The sequence below is a fragment of the Manis pentadactyla genome, chromosome X (genome assembly GCF_030020395.1).
Source record: "Manis pentadactyla isolate mManPen7 chromosome X, mManPen7.hap1, whole genome shotgun sequence".
NCBI classification, from domain to species: Eukaryota; Metazoa; Chordata; class Mammalia; order Pholidota; family Manidae; genus Manis; species Manis pentadactyla.
In genome coordinates, this window is record NC_080038.1 from 61,897,241 (window position 1) to 61,912,735 (window position 15,495).

The window sequence follows — 15,495 nt, forward strand, 5'->3', positions numbered from 1 at the left end:
CTTTGCCATTTTAATTATTATGTGTCTTAGTGTTGTCCTCCTTGGGTCCCTTGTGTTGGGAGATCTGTGGGCTTCCATGGTCTGAGAGACTATTTCCTTCCCTAGCTTGGGGATGTTTTCAGCACTTATTTCTTCAAAGACACTTTCTATCCCTTTTTCTCTCTCTTCTTCTTCTGGTACCCCTATAATGCGAATATTGTTCCATTTGGATTGGTCACACAGTTCTGTTAATATTGTGTCATTCCTGGAGATCCTTTTATCTCTCTCTGCCTCAGCTTCTCTGTATCCTAGTCTCTGATTTCTATTCCATTAACAGTCTCTTGCACCTTGTCCAGTCTGCTCTTAAGCCTTTCTATCGATTGTTTCATTTCTGTTGTCTCCCTCTGGACTTCATCCCTTAGCTCTTGCATATTTCTCTGCAGGTATATCAGCATGGTTATGACTTTTATTTTGAATTCTTTTTCAGGAAGATTGGTTATATCTATCTCAGAGGCCCTCTTTCTGGGACTGTCTGAGTGATTTTTGAGTGGACCAGTTTCTTCTACTTTTTCATGGTGATAGACATAGTCGCAGGCAGGTGGCACGTGTGTCAGCTGGGAGAACAAAGTCCCTTCCTCCTTTTTGGTCACCTTGCCCTTCTCCTCAGCCTGTGCCGGTTACCCACACACTGGGAGCAGACTCTGAGAGAATTTCCTGAGCTGCCATGGGCTGGACTGCTGTCAGGCTAGCCTAGAGCGCTGCTGGGGATTGCAGCCTCACCTAGTGTGTTCTCCTGGGAGAACAGCGCCCTTTTGTGCCCTCCGGACCTTCCTCCAGCTTCCGCTGCCTGTGCCGGTTACCAGCACACCAGTAGCAGACTCTGGGACAATCTCTTGAGCTGCCCTGGTTGGGGCCGCCCTTGGGCTAGCCTAGAGCACTGCGGGGAGTTGCAGCCATGGTGGGTGTGTACTTCTGTGAGAACGGTGCCCCTTCATGCCTTTCGGACCTTCCTCCAGCTTCTGCTGCCAGTGCTGGTTACCCACACACCGAGAGCAGACTCTGGGACAGTCTCCTGAGTTGCTGTGGGTGGGGCCGCCCTCAGGCTAGCCTAGAGTGTTGCAGGGAGTTGCAGCCACACTGGGTGTGTTCTCCTGTGAGAACGGTGCCCCTTCATGCCTTCAGGATCCTGCTCCAGCTTCTGCTGCCTGTGCTGGTTACCTGCATGCCAGGAGCAGACTCTGGGACAATCTCCTGAGCTGCCATGGGTGGGGTAGCCTAGAGCACTGCAGGGAGCCACAGCCATGCCGGGTGTGTTCTCCTGCAAGAAAGACCCCCCTTCGTGCCTTCCAGACCTTGCTGCAGGTTCTGCTTCCTCTCCCGGTTAGATGTGCACTGGGAGGAGACTCTGTGTGGTTGCTGAGGGTGGGGCTGCTTTCTGGCTGCTCCACAGCTGTGGTGGGTCAACCAGGTTGTTTGTAGCGCCAGCCAGGGGAAACGAATGGCAGGCTGGTTTTCTCCATGAGGGACTTTGGGGCTGCTTTTCCCCCCAGGGCGTTAGGGAGCCCGAAGTTCCTCAAGATTCCTAGGCTGCTGGGCTGAGTGTGCTGGGATGATTTTGTTCAGCTGTTGAGCCCTTGTCCCTTTAAGACTCTTAAAAAGCACCTGCTTTTCTTTTGTCCCAGGGGAGCTGGCTGTGGGGACCTGCTCGCAGTCTCTGTCTTGGACCCTACCCTTCTGTTTTTCTAATATCCAGCACACCATGCAATGTGTCTGTGCTCCCAGTGCAGATTAGTTGGGCTGGTTATTTATCAGTCCTGTGCTTCCACTCCCTTCCCACTCCTTCTCCTTTCCTCCAGCCGGTGAGCTGGGGTGAGGGGAATGATTGGTTCCTGTGGAATCATGGCTTTGTATCTTACCCCCTTCATGAGATGCTGAGTTCTCACAGATGTAAATGAAGCCTGGCTGTTGTACTGTATCCTCTGATCTCTCTTTTAGGAATAGTTGTATTTGTTGTGTTTTCAAAAATATATATGGTTTTGGGAGGAGATTTCTGCCGCCCTACTCACGCCACCACCTTGAGCCGGTAGTTTATACATTTATTTTTTGTTTTTGTTTTTCAAATTTTTTTATTAAGGTATGATTGATATACACTCTTATGAAGGTTTCACATTAACAAACAATGTGGCTACTACATTGACCCATTTCATCCAGTCCCCACCCAGACCCCACTGCAGTCACTGTCCATCAGTGTAATAAGATGCCACAGATTCACTATTTGCCTTCTCTGTTCTACACTGTTCTCCCTGTGATCCCCCACACCATGTGTACTAAACGTAATACACCTCAGTCCCCTTATACATTTGTTTTTAAGAATTAAATAAGTTAAAAGAAACTAGAAAATACATATTTCACTATCTTTCACGATTATACAATTACCTTTACCAGTGCTCTGTGGTTTTCATTGTGGGATCAAATTACCATTAGGGGTCACTTTCTTTCCATCTGAATCATTTTATTTAGGTTTATTGTTAAGGCAACTTTACTAGCAACAAATTCTCTACCTTTGTTATCTGGTAATGTCTTCATTTCACCTTTGTTTTTTGAAAAATAGTTTTTCTGGAAAGGAGGTTCTTGGTTGACAGTTTTTCTTTTATTTCATTACTTTGAAAATATCCTACTGGCTTTCAGCCTCTATTGTTTTGGATGGGACTTTAGCTGTTAAACTTGTTCGATTCCCTTGTGTGTGATGAGTTGTTTTTCTCTTGCTAATTTCAAGATTTAACTCTTTCCATGTCTTTCAGCATTTTTGCTATGCTTTGCCAGTGTGTGAATCTCTTTACCTTTACCTTACAGTTCATTGAACTTTGTGCGTATATAGGTTAGTATTTCACCAAATTTGAGACATTTTCAGCTGTTATTTCTTTTAATATTTTTTCTACCCTTTTCTCTCCCCTCTCCTTATGTTATTGTTACATATATGTTAGTATATTTAATGGAGTCCTGCATTGCTCTAAGGCTCTTCATTTTCTTCATTCTCTCTGTTCTTTGGATTGTGTGATTTGCTGATCTTCTGATTGTTTCTTTTGACCATTGAGCCCCTCTAGTGAATTTTTCACTTCAGATATTATATTTTTCAACTCTAGAATTTCCTTTTTTAAAAATTTCTATCTATTTAGATTCTGTATTTGATGAGGCTGTGTTATGATAGCTTCATTTCTTTAACCGTGGTTTCCTTTAGTTTTTCAGTGTTTATAATATTTATACTGTCTTCTTTGAAGACATTATTTGTTATGTCTAATATCTGAGCCCTCTTAAAGACAGTTTCTATTGCCAACTTTTGTTTTCCTGTGTATGAATCACACTTTCCTGTTTTTTTGCTTGTGTTACAAGTTCTGTTGAAAATAGAATATTTTAGATGATTTATTGCAGGAATATGAATAATGATTATAGCACCTCCTCATCAAGGCCTTGTTTATTAGCTTAATGACTTATCTGTACTAGTTTATTGAAGTCCATTTTTGCCACAGTTTGAAGCTTCTGATGTTTACTTAAAGGGCACAATTTTGGTATATGCATACTTCCTTGTCTTGAGATGGCAGCGTTTTAAGAAGGGCCCTATTTGAATGTCTCTTTCTCTTATCTCTCTGTTAAGTTGTGTGGCTTTATTGGTATCATAGTCAGCTAATACCACCATTAGTTGCCATCTGGTTATTTTATTGTTTTTGACATTTTACTGGGGAATAAATTGTTCCATCTGATCCAATTAAATTTAAGCCCTTTTGCAGGGGTAGTTTTGATACCCATATTTGAGGTTTATTCTGACCCCAGGAAGCCTCTTCTTAGGTGTATCTTTCCCTTGTTCTCTCTGTTAAGCTTCTAGCTGATGTATGGTTTTGTTGTCATAGAGCAACCAGCCCCTTTTTAAGTGCTCACCACCAAAATCTCCATTTTTTTTCACAGTGCTTTGATGCTTGAACCTCCTCATGCTCTGTTCCAAATAGTCAGTTCTCCCAGGGGGAGTTATGGACTCCTCTATTCTTATGACCTTCCTGTGCCCCTGGGGAAAATATCTATACCACTCCTGTAGAGCTGGAGGTTGAGATAGTAGCCCAATTCTCTCTCAGTTATATGCCTGCTTTATTTATGGAGTGCTGTGTGGAGGTCGTAGCTTCTGGAATTCTTTGCTTTCCTCTCCTGCTTTGGCACAAACTTCACCTTATAAGTGAGCTGAGGTTGAAGCATTTGAGGCCCAGGAGTAGAGCTTTGCCCTATGAGTGGTAGCTGAGTGGACGAAGGAAGTCCCAGAACTTTAAGCCATGACCAACTGGATTAGAGCTTCTAAAACAGTGTTGGGGGATGATTAATGTGGGCATTCTGCCCTACCTCACATGACACTGTAGTCCTAGATTGGGATCTCGGGGGAGAGAGACCCCTGTGTTGTTGGCTCCAGCTGCTACAGTAGAGTTTGTTACATAGTGTGCTGGGGAGCCAGGAGATGGGGACAGAGGATGGATCATGTCTTAAATGCCACATACTCTCATTGCTTTTTCCAAAATTTTGTATTTTCTTGAGGAAATCTTTCTACATTTGATGTGTACTCTTAAGGCAATTTCCAGAGAGTGGTTGTAACTTTTTTATAATTTGCAACAATTATGGTTCTTTAGCCAGGTTGAGAATCTGTTGAGCTCCTCATGCCACCATCCCAGAAGTCATTCCTTCTATTTCTGATGTTTTTTCCCCCAGCCTTGTATAGCTCCATCTCCTACATATGCAGATTCAGTAATCAGCCACAGACTCAAGGGAACCTCTTTGTAGACCTCTGGAGTTTATACTCTCTGTACAGCTCCCTGTGTCTGTACTCTTCTTCACAATTTCAGACCACATTGGCCCCTCTGAACACCAATCTCTGCCTCTTCAACTCAGTAAGGCCATTGGGCTCTGTTTCAGTTCCTCTCCTTACCCTGTGGCCTGGAAACTGCCTCCACACAGTAAACTGGGGCAATAGTTGTACTTACCTTGTTTATTTCCCTTTTTTGGAGGATCATAGTCATGTGATACTTGTCCAATATCTGAAAAATATATTTTATTTTTTTAAAATATGGTTTTCTAGTCATTTAAGAAAGGAGGGCAAATCTGGTCCTTTTACTCAATCTTGGTTGGAAGTGAGATTCCCAGTCCATGCTCTAATGCTACTTTCTTTATGCATAGTGATCAAGAGCTGAACTCTAGGTTTGAATTCTGGCTCTACAGTGGTTAAGGCAAGTCACTTCACTTTTCGGTGCCTCATTCTCCTCCTCTACAAAGTAATGAGTACCTCCCTCAATGTTATTGTGAGTATTAAATGAATTAATGCTTAAGTATTTATAACAAGCTATGTCCCATTGGAAGTTGAATAAGCTTCAGCAACTGCTGTCACCACCACCACTACTACTACTACTGTATTCATTTCCCATATATCACTGGGGAAATTGCGTAAGGCATTACTTGTGATACGGATATAAAAGATTCCTGGGCCATAATGTGCAGTAGTTACTGCTAAATATTAAACATTATACAGCAGGTGAATTTTTTTATTCATGTATTCACTCTCATTTATTTGTTTTCATGTATAAATTCAAGATGGCAGACTCTTAAAGCTAGAAGAGATCACCTGTGTTGATTCCCTTACTTTGCATGTGAGCAAAGTTAGTCCTATAGAGCTGATCCTTAGGCTCAGATTATATAACAAGTCAGTCTCTGAGATCCATTATGTGCTCTTAGTGTCACACCATTATATTACTGGGCTTCTCTATACTTAATGCTATCTTCCACCACCATCCAAGTGAAAATGGTAATAGTAAGTCTCTAAAATTGTGTGATTTTTTTTTAAAGTTGAGGTATAACCAAAGATAGCATTGACTGCCCACATGAAGTATGAGGGTAATTCATCCTAGGTAGGTGGGTGTGTTCAATATCCAGGCATTAGTAGAATATCTGTAGCCTGTTTCTATTTTATAAGGATCTGGAAATAGTTAAGGTGGCTAATTTTGGAAATGTGTTGCGTTTCCATCTGGTCTGAATCAATGAACTTAAACTTCATTCTACATGAAATGGAGACATTTTATGAGACACCAGAGTTAGAGACTGTTATATAATGTTCCCAGAATCATCTTCTGGTGTTATGAGAGAAGTTTAATTACTTATATGGGCACAAGTAATGTGGTATTAGTAATATCTGATGAAGAAAGCATGTGGATATCTCCTGTTGACTTGGATACCCTGCTTTGAGCCCTGAAGCCTTTCCCGTGTGAATACTATGCTCTGTCAGGAGAATAACACATTGGTGGTTTACTGTAATACTTATCACCTTATCAAGGTGATATTAAAACGAAACTGACAACCAGTTATTGAACATCTGCGTGGCAGGCACTGTGCTGTGCCTTTACATGCATTGCCTCATTTAATTCTTTCAGAAACATTTTGAAGTAGGTATTATATTCCAGTTTTGTGGAGGAGAAAACTGAGGCTCAAAAAGATAAAGTATATTTTCTAAGATTACAGAGCAAATCAGGGGTAGATATGGAATTCTGACCCAGGGTGTCTGATTCTGAAGCCCTGTGCCTCTCATTAGGCTTATCACTGATGTTATTACTGTGATCTTTGGTCGTAGCATTGATGTCTAATGCGTGGTGCTCTACTGCATTAACTTTTAAAGACAGTGTTATACAAAACTGAAGGAACAAAATAGCAGCAGACTCACAGACTCCAAGAAGGGACTAGTGGTTATCAAAGGGGAAGGGTGGGGGAGGATGGGTGGAGAGGGAGGGAGAAGGGGATTGTGGGGTATCATGATTGGTGCACATGGTATGTGTGGGGTCATGGGGAAGACAGTGTAGCTCAGAGAAGACACATAGGACTCTGTGGCATCTTACTACACTGATGGACTGTGACTGCAATGGGGTATTGGGGGGGACTCGATAATAAGGGTGAATGTAATAATTACATTGTTTTTCTTGTGAAACCTTCATAATAGTGTATATAAATACCTTATTAAAAAAAAGAAAAGAGATAACGTCAAAAATAAATAAATAAAGACAGTGTCATAAAGATACCCCAGCATGTATTTGAACTCAGAATATTAACAGGGGAAACAGGTAATTAAAGGTGTAATGCTACATAAGACTTTGGTGAAAGAATGAAGGAAGCTAGTGCTATGGACTAGACCCCTGAATAGTATCCACCCTGTGGTTTTACCAGCCAGCAGTTGATCTTTGAGAAAAGAGGATGTTAGAGGCTAAGCAAAAAGGCATTGTGGTTTAGAATAGTTTAGAATAATAAGGTTGTTTGTTGGGGTGGTGGGGATAGTTCTGCTAGGTGCTTTATGTATTTCTCACCTGATCCCCATAATGATGCTTTGAAGTAGGTGATATCATTCCTGCTTTCCGATAAAGAACCTGAAACTGAATAACTTGCCTAAGGATGCAAGCTGATGTATTCTTGTAGAATTTGGCAGTCACCCCCTAAGTCTGCCTACTCTAGTGCCCATGTTTTATTCCTCTCTCCCACTCTGCTTAACATGACTTCCACATAGCACCAGCCCTGCAACTAGCTCCTCTTCCTCTCTGCTTAGACTTCTGCATTATTTTTCAATGGATAGAAAAATGTATTTCTCCATCACTTAAATCTTTTTTAATGGAGAGCTATGTGGAATTCTTTAGATCACATTTAATTCATCTGTGAATGGCATGAATGGGAATCTTTGAGAATTTTTCACATACTAATTAACATGTCCACTTCCTATTCCTTACCTTGGAATTCTACCAGCTCATGATAACACTCATACTGATCAGAAGCTCCAATGAGTAGCTGTATGTTTTCAATTGATAAAATCTAACAAATGATTAATTAATAAATGCCATTTGTTTAGAGGATTAATCTTTTCAGAAATGGAGTCATTTAAGGCAAAGTACTAATACTTTGGGAGCCACAGTACTAATAAATCAGAACAGCAGTTCTTGAAGTTAATACTATTTGAGATCAGTGATCTTGCCAAATAATAATTCTGCCTCCTTTAATCAGATTCTAACCTTTAATCAGAGCTATCACAAAGGAATAAAACAAATAGATGGCTTTGAGCTCCAGAATCTTTTTAATTGGCTCTTCTGTGCTCTGGAGCATCAAAGCAGCCTTTTCTTTACTAATTAAGAAGGAAGAGACCCCACAAATGAAACACTGAAAGCCTCGCTAATGGAGTTGACTTATCAGTGTTCCAAAATATTGAGTGCCCCAGAATCATTCATTTGTAAAAGCTAAATCATGAAATCCAAGATCCTCTACTCCTGTCTCCCTCCTCCCTTACTCCCCACCCTTCATTCTCTCTTATTTTCTCTCATTCTGTCTCCTTTGTTCTCTCTCTCATTCTGTCTTTCCTCTTGTTCTTTCTTTCTCTTTTTCTCTCTCTCCCATTGTTTTCATTGTAGCTGCCTCTCCTTTATGCAAACACTAAAGAAGTCATGTTTGCTTCAGGTTGCCATGGAAATGTTCTAAATAGGGCTTTGAAGGAAACTAGCCTGCTCCATTAGTGAAATCACCAAGCCTTCCCAAGGTTGATAATTTACAGAAAGTTTCTACAGAGATTATGGTTCAGAACTCTGAAGTTTAGCCACCCCTTCCAACCCAAACTTCTGTTCTCCTACATATAGTTTTCTTTTATTGTACCTTCAAAGAGACTTGGGTGTAATTTTTTTCAGAGAAAAGACTTGAAGTCTCAAAGATTTCTTCAGACTTCTACTATGATTTGATTTTTTTTAAGCCCGTCTTCTGTGACTTCCAGTATGCTCTTTTCCAGAGCAGAAAAGAGGGTACAAATTGGAGTCTTAGGCATATAAAACCTGGCTCAGAGTGGAAGCAGAAAGTTTTGGAGTGAGAGGAGAGAAGTCCTGACTCCTGCAGGGGGATGCAGATAGGAAAAGATGAAGGTTTTCTCTGGTAAAAGGGGTTCCCCTTCCACCTCTTGGCACTAGAATAAAGAAGTTGAGGAAAGGCACTAGCTTCTGCATGGTGAGAAGACAGGTGGGCCATGTTTTCCTGGCCTCTAGAAATGGGTTGAGGGTATATACTTGGTACTGCTGTGGCTCCAAGTGGAGAGGGATTTGATGTCCATTACAGTAGTAGAGAGGGGCAACCTCAGGAAGGCCCAGGCTTCAGTAGGAGGTATATAACACTAGCAGAGGCTTCCTCCATGCACTGCAATGGGCAACTGTTTCCTCACTCCCAGAAAACTGTTCTGAGGATCTAGGCACTAGAGATACAATTATGAATAGACATAGTCCCAACTCTCCTAGAGTTTATAGCCCTACTTGGTGGTGGGGGAGGCAGGAAACAATTTTCAAAAGTAGCTAAGAAATGGACAGTGACTGTAATGGGGTATGTGGTGGGGACTTGGTAATAGGGGGAGTCTAGTAACCATAATGTTGTTCAAGTAATTGTACATTAACGATAGCAAAAAAAAACAGTAGCTAAGAAAATGTCAAATGGTAATAAATGTGAAGAAGGAAATAAACAGGGGAGTATAAATAATGGTTAGGAGCCTTCTTTGAGGAGATAACATTTAAATTGAACCTTGTAAATGAGATGGATCTAGCTAAACAAAGAGCCAGGAGAGAAAGAGTGTTCCAAGTAAAGGAAAGGGCAAATTCAAAAGTCCCAAATTAAGAGGAATTTGGCCTTTCTTATGAACCACGGGGGAACATGAATGGTGTGAGATGTCAGAAGAGGCTAGATATCCAGAGTGGAGTTTATAGGCCATGGTAAGGAATTTGGATTTGATTCTGAGAACAGTGGGAGGCCATTGGCGGATTTTCAGAAATAGTGCAATTGATCAGATTGTGCTTTGAAAAGATTCATGTTTGCAGAGTGGACAATGGATTGTAAGTGGCCAAGAGTGGAAACAGAGAGACTAGTTAAGAGACAATTACTTTTGTCCAAAGGACAGATAATGTAGTCTTGGATAAGGATGGTAACAATGGAGAATGAGAGAAGTGGAAGGATTTGGGCTATAATTTGAAGATAGAGACAAGGTTTGCTGATGGCTGGCTATGGGGGTAAAGGAAGTGAATGAATTAAGACTGCCTTTTTCTAGTTATAATAACTGGGGAACTCAAAATAGAGTATTGGAAGGGGGTGGTGGTTAGGATTAGCATGTGAGATAGCGATTTGTAAAAGGAAGACCCAAATGAGACTGGTCGAGCCCTGGAATTAACAGATTAACAGCAGTCTGCTCAACAGCTGGTGAGGGCAAGGGCAGGAGGTGGGAAGTAACCCTTTGGGGGAGACTGAAGGTAGGGAGTTGCTTAGCCCACTCTTGTGGTGGGAGGAACAGTTAGAAGATACAGAACAGATCCTTCCTGGCCCAGGAGGGAATAGGAAAACCTGGAATTCCATGATTTGAGGGGAGGGATTTGATGTTTCTTGTCACTTTCACTGTGATTCAGATACCTTGATTTTAGAACTCAGGCTACTTTGATCCAGAGAAATACCTTTTAAACCTATAATGGAAAAATCTTTGGAAATAAAAACCACACTCTTCTGTTTATAAAAGAGAGTTGTTTAGATGAAAGGATGAGGAATAAGGTGATTTGTGAAGGTCTCTTCCTGCTGATCCTAAGGAGTGTGCAAAGCTTTATTACTAAGGACTACTAAAAAGGCCTGTCATGTGATATGTTTAAGTATGCATCATGCAGGCAAAGTTAGGATCAGTGATGCTGGTTGCCTTTAAAGAATTATAACTTTAATATTATTACTTTAAAAGAAAAAGCAGGGAATCTTTAGGCTAATCGATAAACCAACAGCCATCATTTGACTATTTCCTTTGTGAAGACAGCATAGTGACTAAAAGCATGGACTCTTCAGGTGCCTAGGTTCTAATCTCTGCTCCACCACTTATTTGTAGCATGGTCTTTGGGTCAGTTAGTTAATCTTCTCTAACCCTAAGTTTTTATCATATATAAAATGAGGATAATAGAAGTTCCCTCATAAGGTTGTGTTGATGATTATCTATGTTGATATTTATACAGTGTTTAAACAATATCTGTATTAGTCTTTGTTAAAGAAGATAAATAAGCAGTAGGTAGGAGATTCATCAAAGAATGTGAGACTGGCCTAGAATACTGGGTCATTGAGCAGAGTAGAACAGAACAGAGAAAGTAATTAACTGGGTGTTGAGACACAGGTTTAGAGTGGCTCTGAAGTAGGACCAGGGGTGCCTGTTATGACTTAATTAGTCTTTTCCTGTCTTTAGGACAGGAACTGACAGACCTCTCAAGGCCCCGAGACAGGTGAAGGATCCCTACATTGTTGAAGAACTACCAACTAGCGCTTTGTGAGCATCAAGTATATACAAGTTATACAGATAACTCCGTGTTGACATAAGATCTAATAGGATATTAGTTCCTGAAAACCACTGTTTTTCCAAAGCTAAATATAATTCCCAATGTGTCCTTTTAGAAAATATTCCTCTCACTGATGTTTCTCCTTTTTTCTTCTCTGTCTTTTTTTCTTTTCTTTTCTTTCTTTTTTTCTATTTTGAGAGGATGGGAAGAGCTATGACTTCTGTTGGAAGAATGAGTGCAATAAAAAAGTTTTTCTCTTACAGCTTATCTTTCTTGAACAAGTGACTAAACTTTTACTGCATACATGTGTATTTTTCCCTATTAACCAGGACATTTCCTCCCCCCTCCCATGTTGTCCCAAGTATTCCCATCCAAAGACTTATAATTTCATTCTTTATATATTAGAGGAACTACCAACTGGTGCTTTGTGAGCATCAAATGGCAAAAATCAGCCTCTATGGATGGATCAGATTAGTAATTAAAAGCAACACATTTATCTTATTCCATCTGTGGAGTGCAGCAGAATTGAGGCCCTTTACAGAGCTATAGGGCTGCATCGGTTTGGAAGGGTCTGATCCATCTCCCTCCCTCTAGGCTCAAGTCTACCTAAGCCTTTCTAGAAATATGAATATCATATTTTACGGGGCCCTTGGGAGTGAAATTTTTTAACCTCCTTCTAAGTCATTTCTCTGTTTAGGACTTTCATTGTCAGGACATACTTCCTTTTATTTAAGTAAAATCCCATTACACAGATACTTCCATCCCCTTTTGGAGGCTTTATAAACAATGGTGGATTTAAAAAAAAGAGGTTGCTTTTATAAGTTTTCCTGTTATTCCTAGATTGTGATCACTTGTTAATTCAGCATTAATAGCATGAGGTGAACTCTTATTTTCTGTTACTATGGGTTGAGAATGTGATTTCTAGCAATGCACCAATTATAAAAAACATTCTGTTCAAACCAAAGAAATAGGAGGATCAGTTGAGGGGAGCTCAGTTAGGGATGAACTCTTACCTATATTTAACATGAGTCCCTTTTCTCTTTCCCAGTGTTTGTTAGTCTCCTGGTCCTTTTGATTTTCTTATTTTTCTGAATGTAGCCCATGAGAAAGTCCTGGTAGATCCTGCTAGACTAATAAGAAACTAGTTCAGTGATGTTTGTCTAGTATTTAAATGGTGTACTGCAAATAATTTACTAGCTATAGGGGATGTTGACCAACTTTGGTTGGTCAAGTGTGATAGCTCAGAGCTAACATTTTAGCCAACTTAATTCCAAGGTTGAACATGAAATCTCTCTTTTTTGAATAGTATTGATTGTATAATCCTGAGTGTTTGATGTTAAATCATCTATCTTAACCTGATGTATCTCTTTTAGAAGGTAAAATGTTATCAACTAGTATACATTAAAGATTTATAGTAGTCTATCACTCTTCCTTTATATGAAAAGATATTCTAACTTCATCCCAGCAGCTGCTATATTAGCTGCTTAACAGCAGCATGTTCATAAGGAAGAAAATCTTAACGCATTTCATTCTGCCGGGGGAACTGCAAAGCATTGTGAACAGAAAACTAAACTTTCATAACAAAGCCACAATGGATACTTTGTCAAGATGTTATTTTAATAATCTAAATTTCAATCATCCTGACTTCACCTATCACATAGTATTTTGTTTCCTATTAGCCACACACCTCTGAAATGCTCACTAAAGGGCAGTGGTGATGGAATCTACACCTGTCCTAGTATATTTGCACTGTCAGGTATTGATAGAAGAATAAGCTTTAACATTCTTTGTGCAAAGATCTCCATATGGGCTCAGTTTCTCTGTTGAATATACTCTTTATATAGCTGAGATAAGAACTTAACACCATCTTTTGGCTATGGAGTCATCATTTTCAAGCAGTTTGTCTGCATTTTCATTAGGTCTTACACTCAGAAATAGGGTTTACACCGAAATATACTTTGTTTTTTTATGATACTTTATTTATTGAAGTATAGATTCCATACTATATTGTATTAGTTTCAGATGTACAACATGGTAATTCAATAATTATATACATTACAAAATGCTCACCATGGTAAGTGTGGTTACTGCCTGTCACCATACAAAGTTATTACAATGTTATTGACTATATTTTCCATGTTGTATTTTGGAGGCTAAAATCATTCATGTTTGTATCCTTTTGATTCTACTAGTACCATATGTTCTTCTTTGAAACTTTCTTTTAAGACTACTTGCAAATGTCAGGTATGTTGTTTAGAAAGTATTCATCGTCACATGGTATTTCTATTTTTAGTTTTTTCAGAAACTTCCGTAGGGCTTTCCACAGTGGCTGGACCAATTTACATTCCCACCAGAATTGTATGAGGGATACCTTTTTTTGCATATTGTCACCAACACTTGTCTTTTGAATAGTAGCTATTCTGACTGATATGAGGTGATATCTCACTGTGGTTTTGATTTGCATTTCCCTGAGGATTAGTGATGTGGAGCACCTTTTCATGTGCCCATTGGCCATCTGTATGGGAATTTACCTGAAGAAAACAAAATCACTTATTTGAAAAGATATATGTATTCCTATGTTTATTGCCACATTATTTACAAAAGCCAAGATATGGAAGCAACCTAAGTGTTCTTTAGATGAATGGATATAGAGGATGTGGTACATATATACAATGGGATATTATTCAGTCACATAAAAATGAAATCCTGCCATTTGCAACAACATGGATGGACCTAGAAGATATTATGCTAAAGGAAACAAGCCAGGCAGAGAAAGACAAATACCATATGATTTCACTTACATGTGGAATCTAAAAAACAAAGCAAAACAAAAACAAAACAGATATTGTTTTGTTCATTTCAATCAAAACTCAGACACAGAGAAGAGACTGGCAGTTGCCATGGGAAAGGGGAAGGTGAAATAGGTTAAAGGGATAGAGACACAAAATCCCAATTATAAATTAGTCACAGGGATGAAAGTATACTATAGGAAGTATAGTCAGTATTGTAGACTACAGTCAGATAATATATATACAGTCAGATAATGTAGTATCCTTGAATGTTGACAGATAGTAACTACATTTATTGGAGTGAGCATTTAATAATGTAGATAACTATCAAATCACTATATTGTATACTGGAAACTAATATAATATTTTCAACTACACTTTAATTTTTTTTAAAGTGTCCATCTTCATCTGTATACACAAAGAACAAGGTTTTGGTGTTATGATTCATCCAGATAATTGAGCATAAGCCAGAGGTTCCAGTGGAATAGAGGGTAAGACTATCATCCATAAATTGGATGAAATGCGGATCTTCGATGAAGAGTTATGACAAAATGGACTTAATTTTCCTAGAGAAACATTACATATCTAGGTGTTAACCTCTGTGCTTTTAGAAAGAGCTAGTTTGACCATCACAGTTTATGGATTATCCTAGTGTGCTTGGTTCTCCCCCTCCCATTTCCCACATTTGGGCTTTTCCTCTGTTGTTTAGACCTGGGAACAGTGTTTATATTCAGCAAATATTTTTTAGGCAAATGTTTAAGTACAAATTTAAGGAGAGGAGGTTATCCAAAAAAAAACACATATTCATATTCTTTCTATATTTATACTTACAAAATTAGTTGCTGAAGCTGGGGATTTGGGATTATATCTAACTTCTGGTTCCACACAAAAATTTACATGCTGTCTGATCTGATTGTCCTTTAACACATTTTGATTTTTAAAGTTTCCTTAAAGTCATTATATGTTTGCTTCAATTGAAGAATAGGATTTATTATTCAGTAACTTTGTATATCTTAAGGTTTCTTTCTCCTCTGTTTTAGGGAAATGAATGACTTCATGTTTTTAGCCAGTATTGTTTCTTTGATACAGCATTGTAACTAATGATAGCTGGAATATACTCAATCCCAAGTGGACCAGTGTCATTTTTCTGTACAGCAGGAGTGAATAAGATTATCTGTAGATTAGCCAGAAGGAAAATGGCTTTGTATTTTACCTTTTCAGCAGGCTTTTGGAATGTATTTAATTTGATACTGTTATCTGTAAGAAATAGAATAAATTAGGATGAAGCATGTACATTCAAATGTGTAGCTGATGGCACTCTTGAAAGCAGAAAGTGCTAACTTTTTACTTAAAAAAAA

The 15,495-nt window shown here is 39.2% G+C and overlaps 1 protein-coding gene across 12 annotated transcripts in view; it reads left to right on the plus strand.

Annotated features, from left to right (window-relative positions):
* EDA (ectodysplasin A) overlaps positions 1-15,495 on the plus strand; it is a 642,485-nt gene that overhangs the window by 251,497 nt on the left and 375,493 nt on the right. The window lies entirely within an intron of this gene.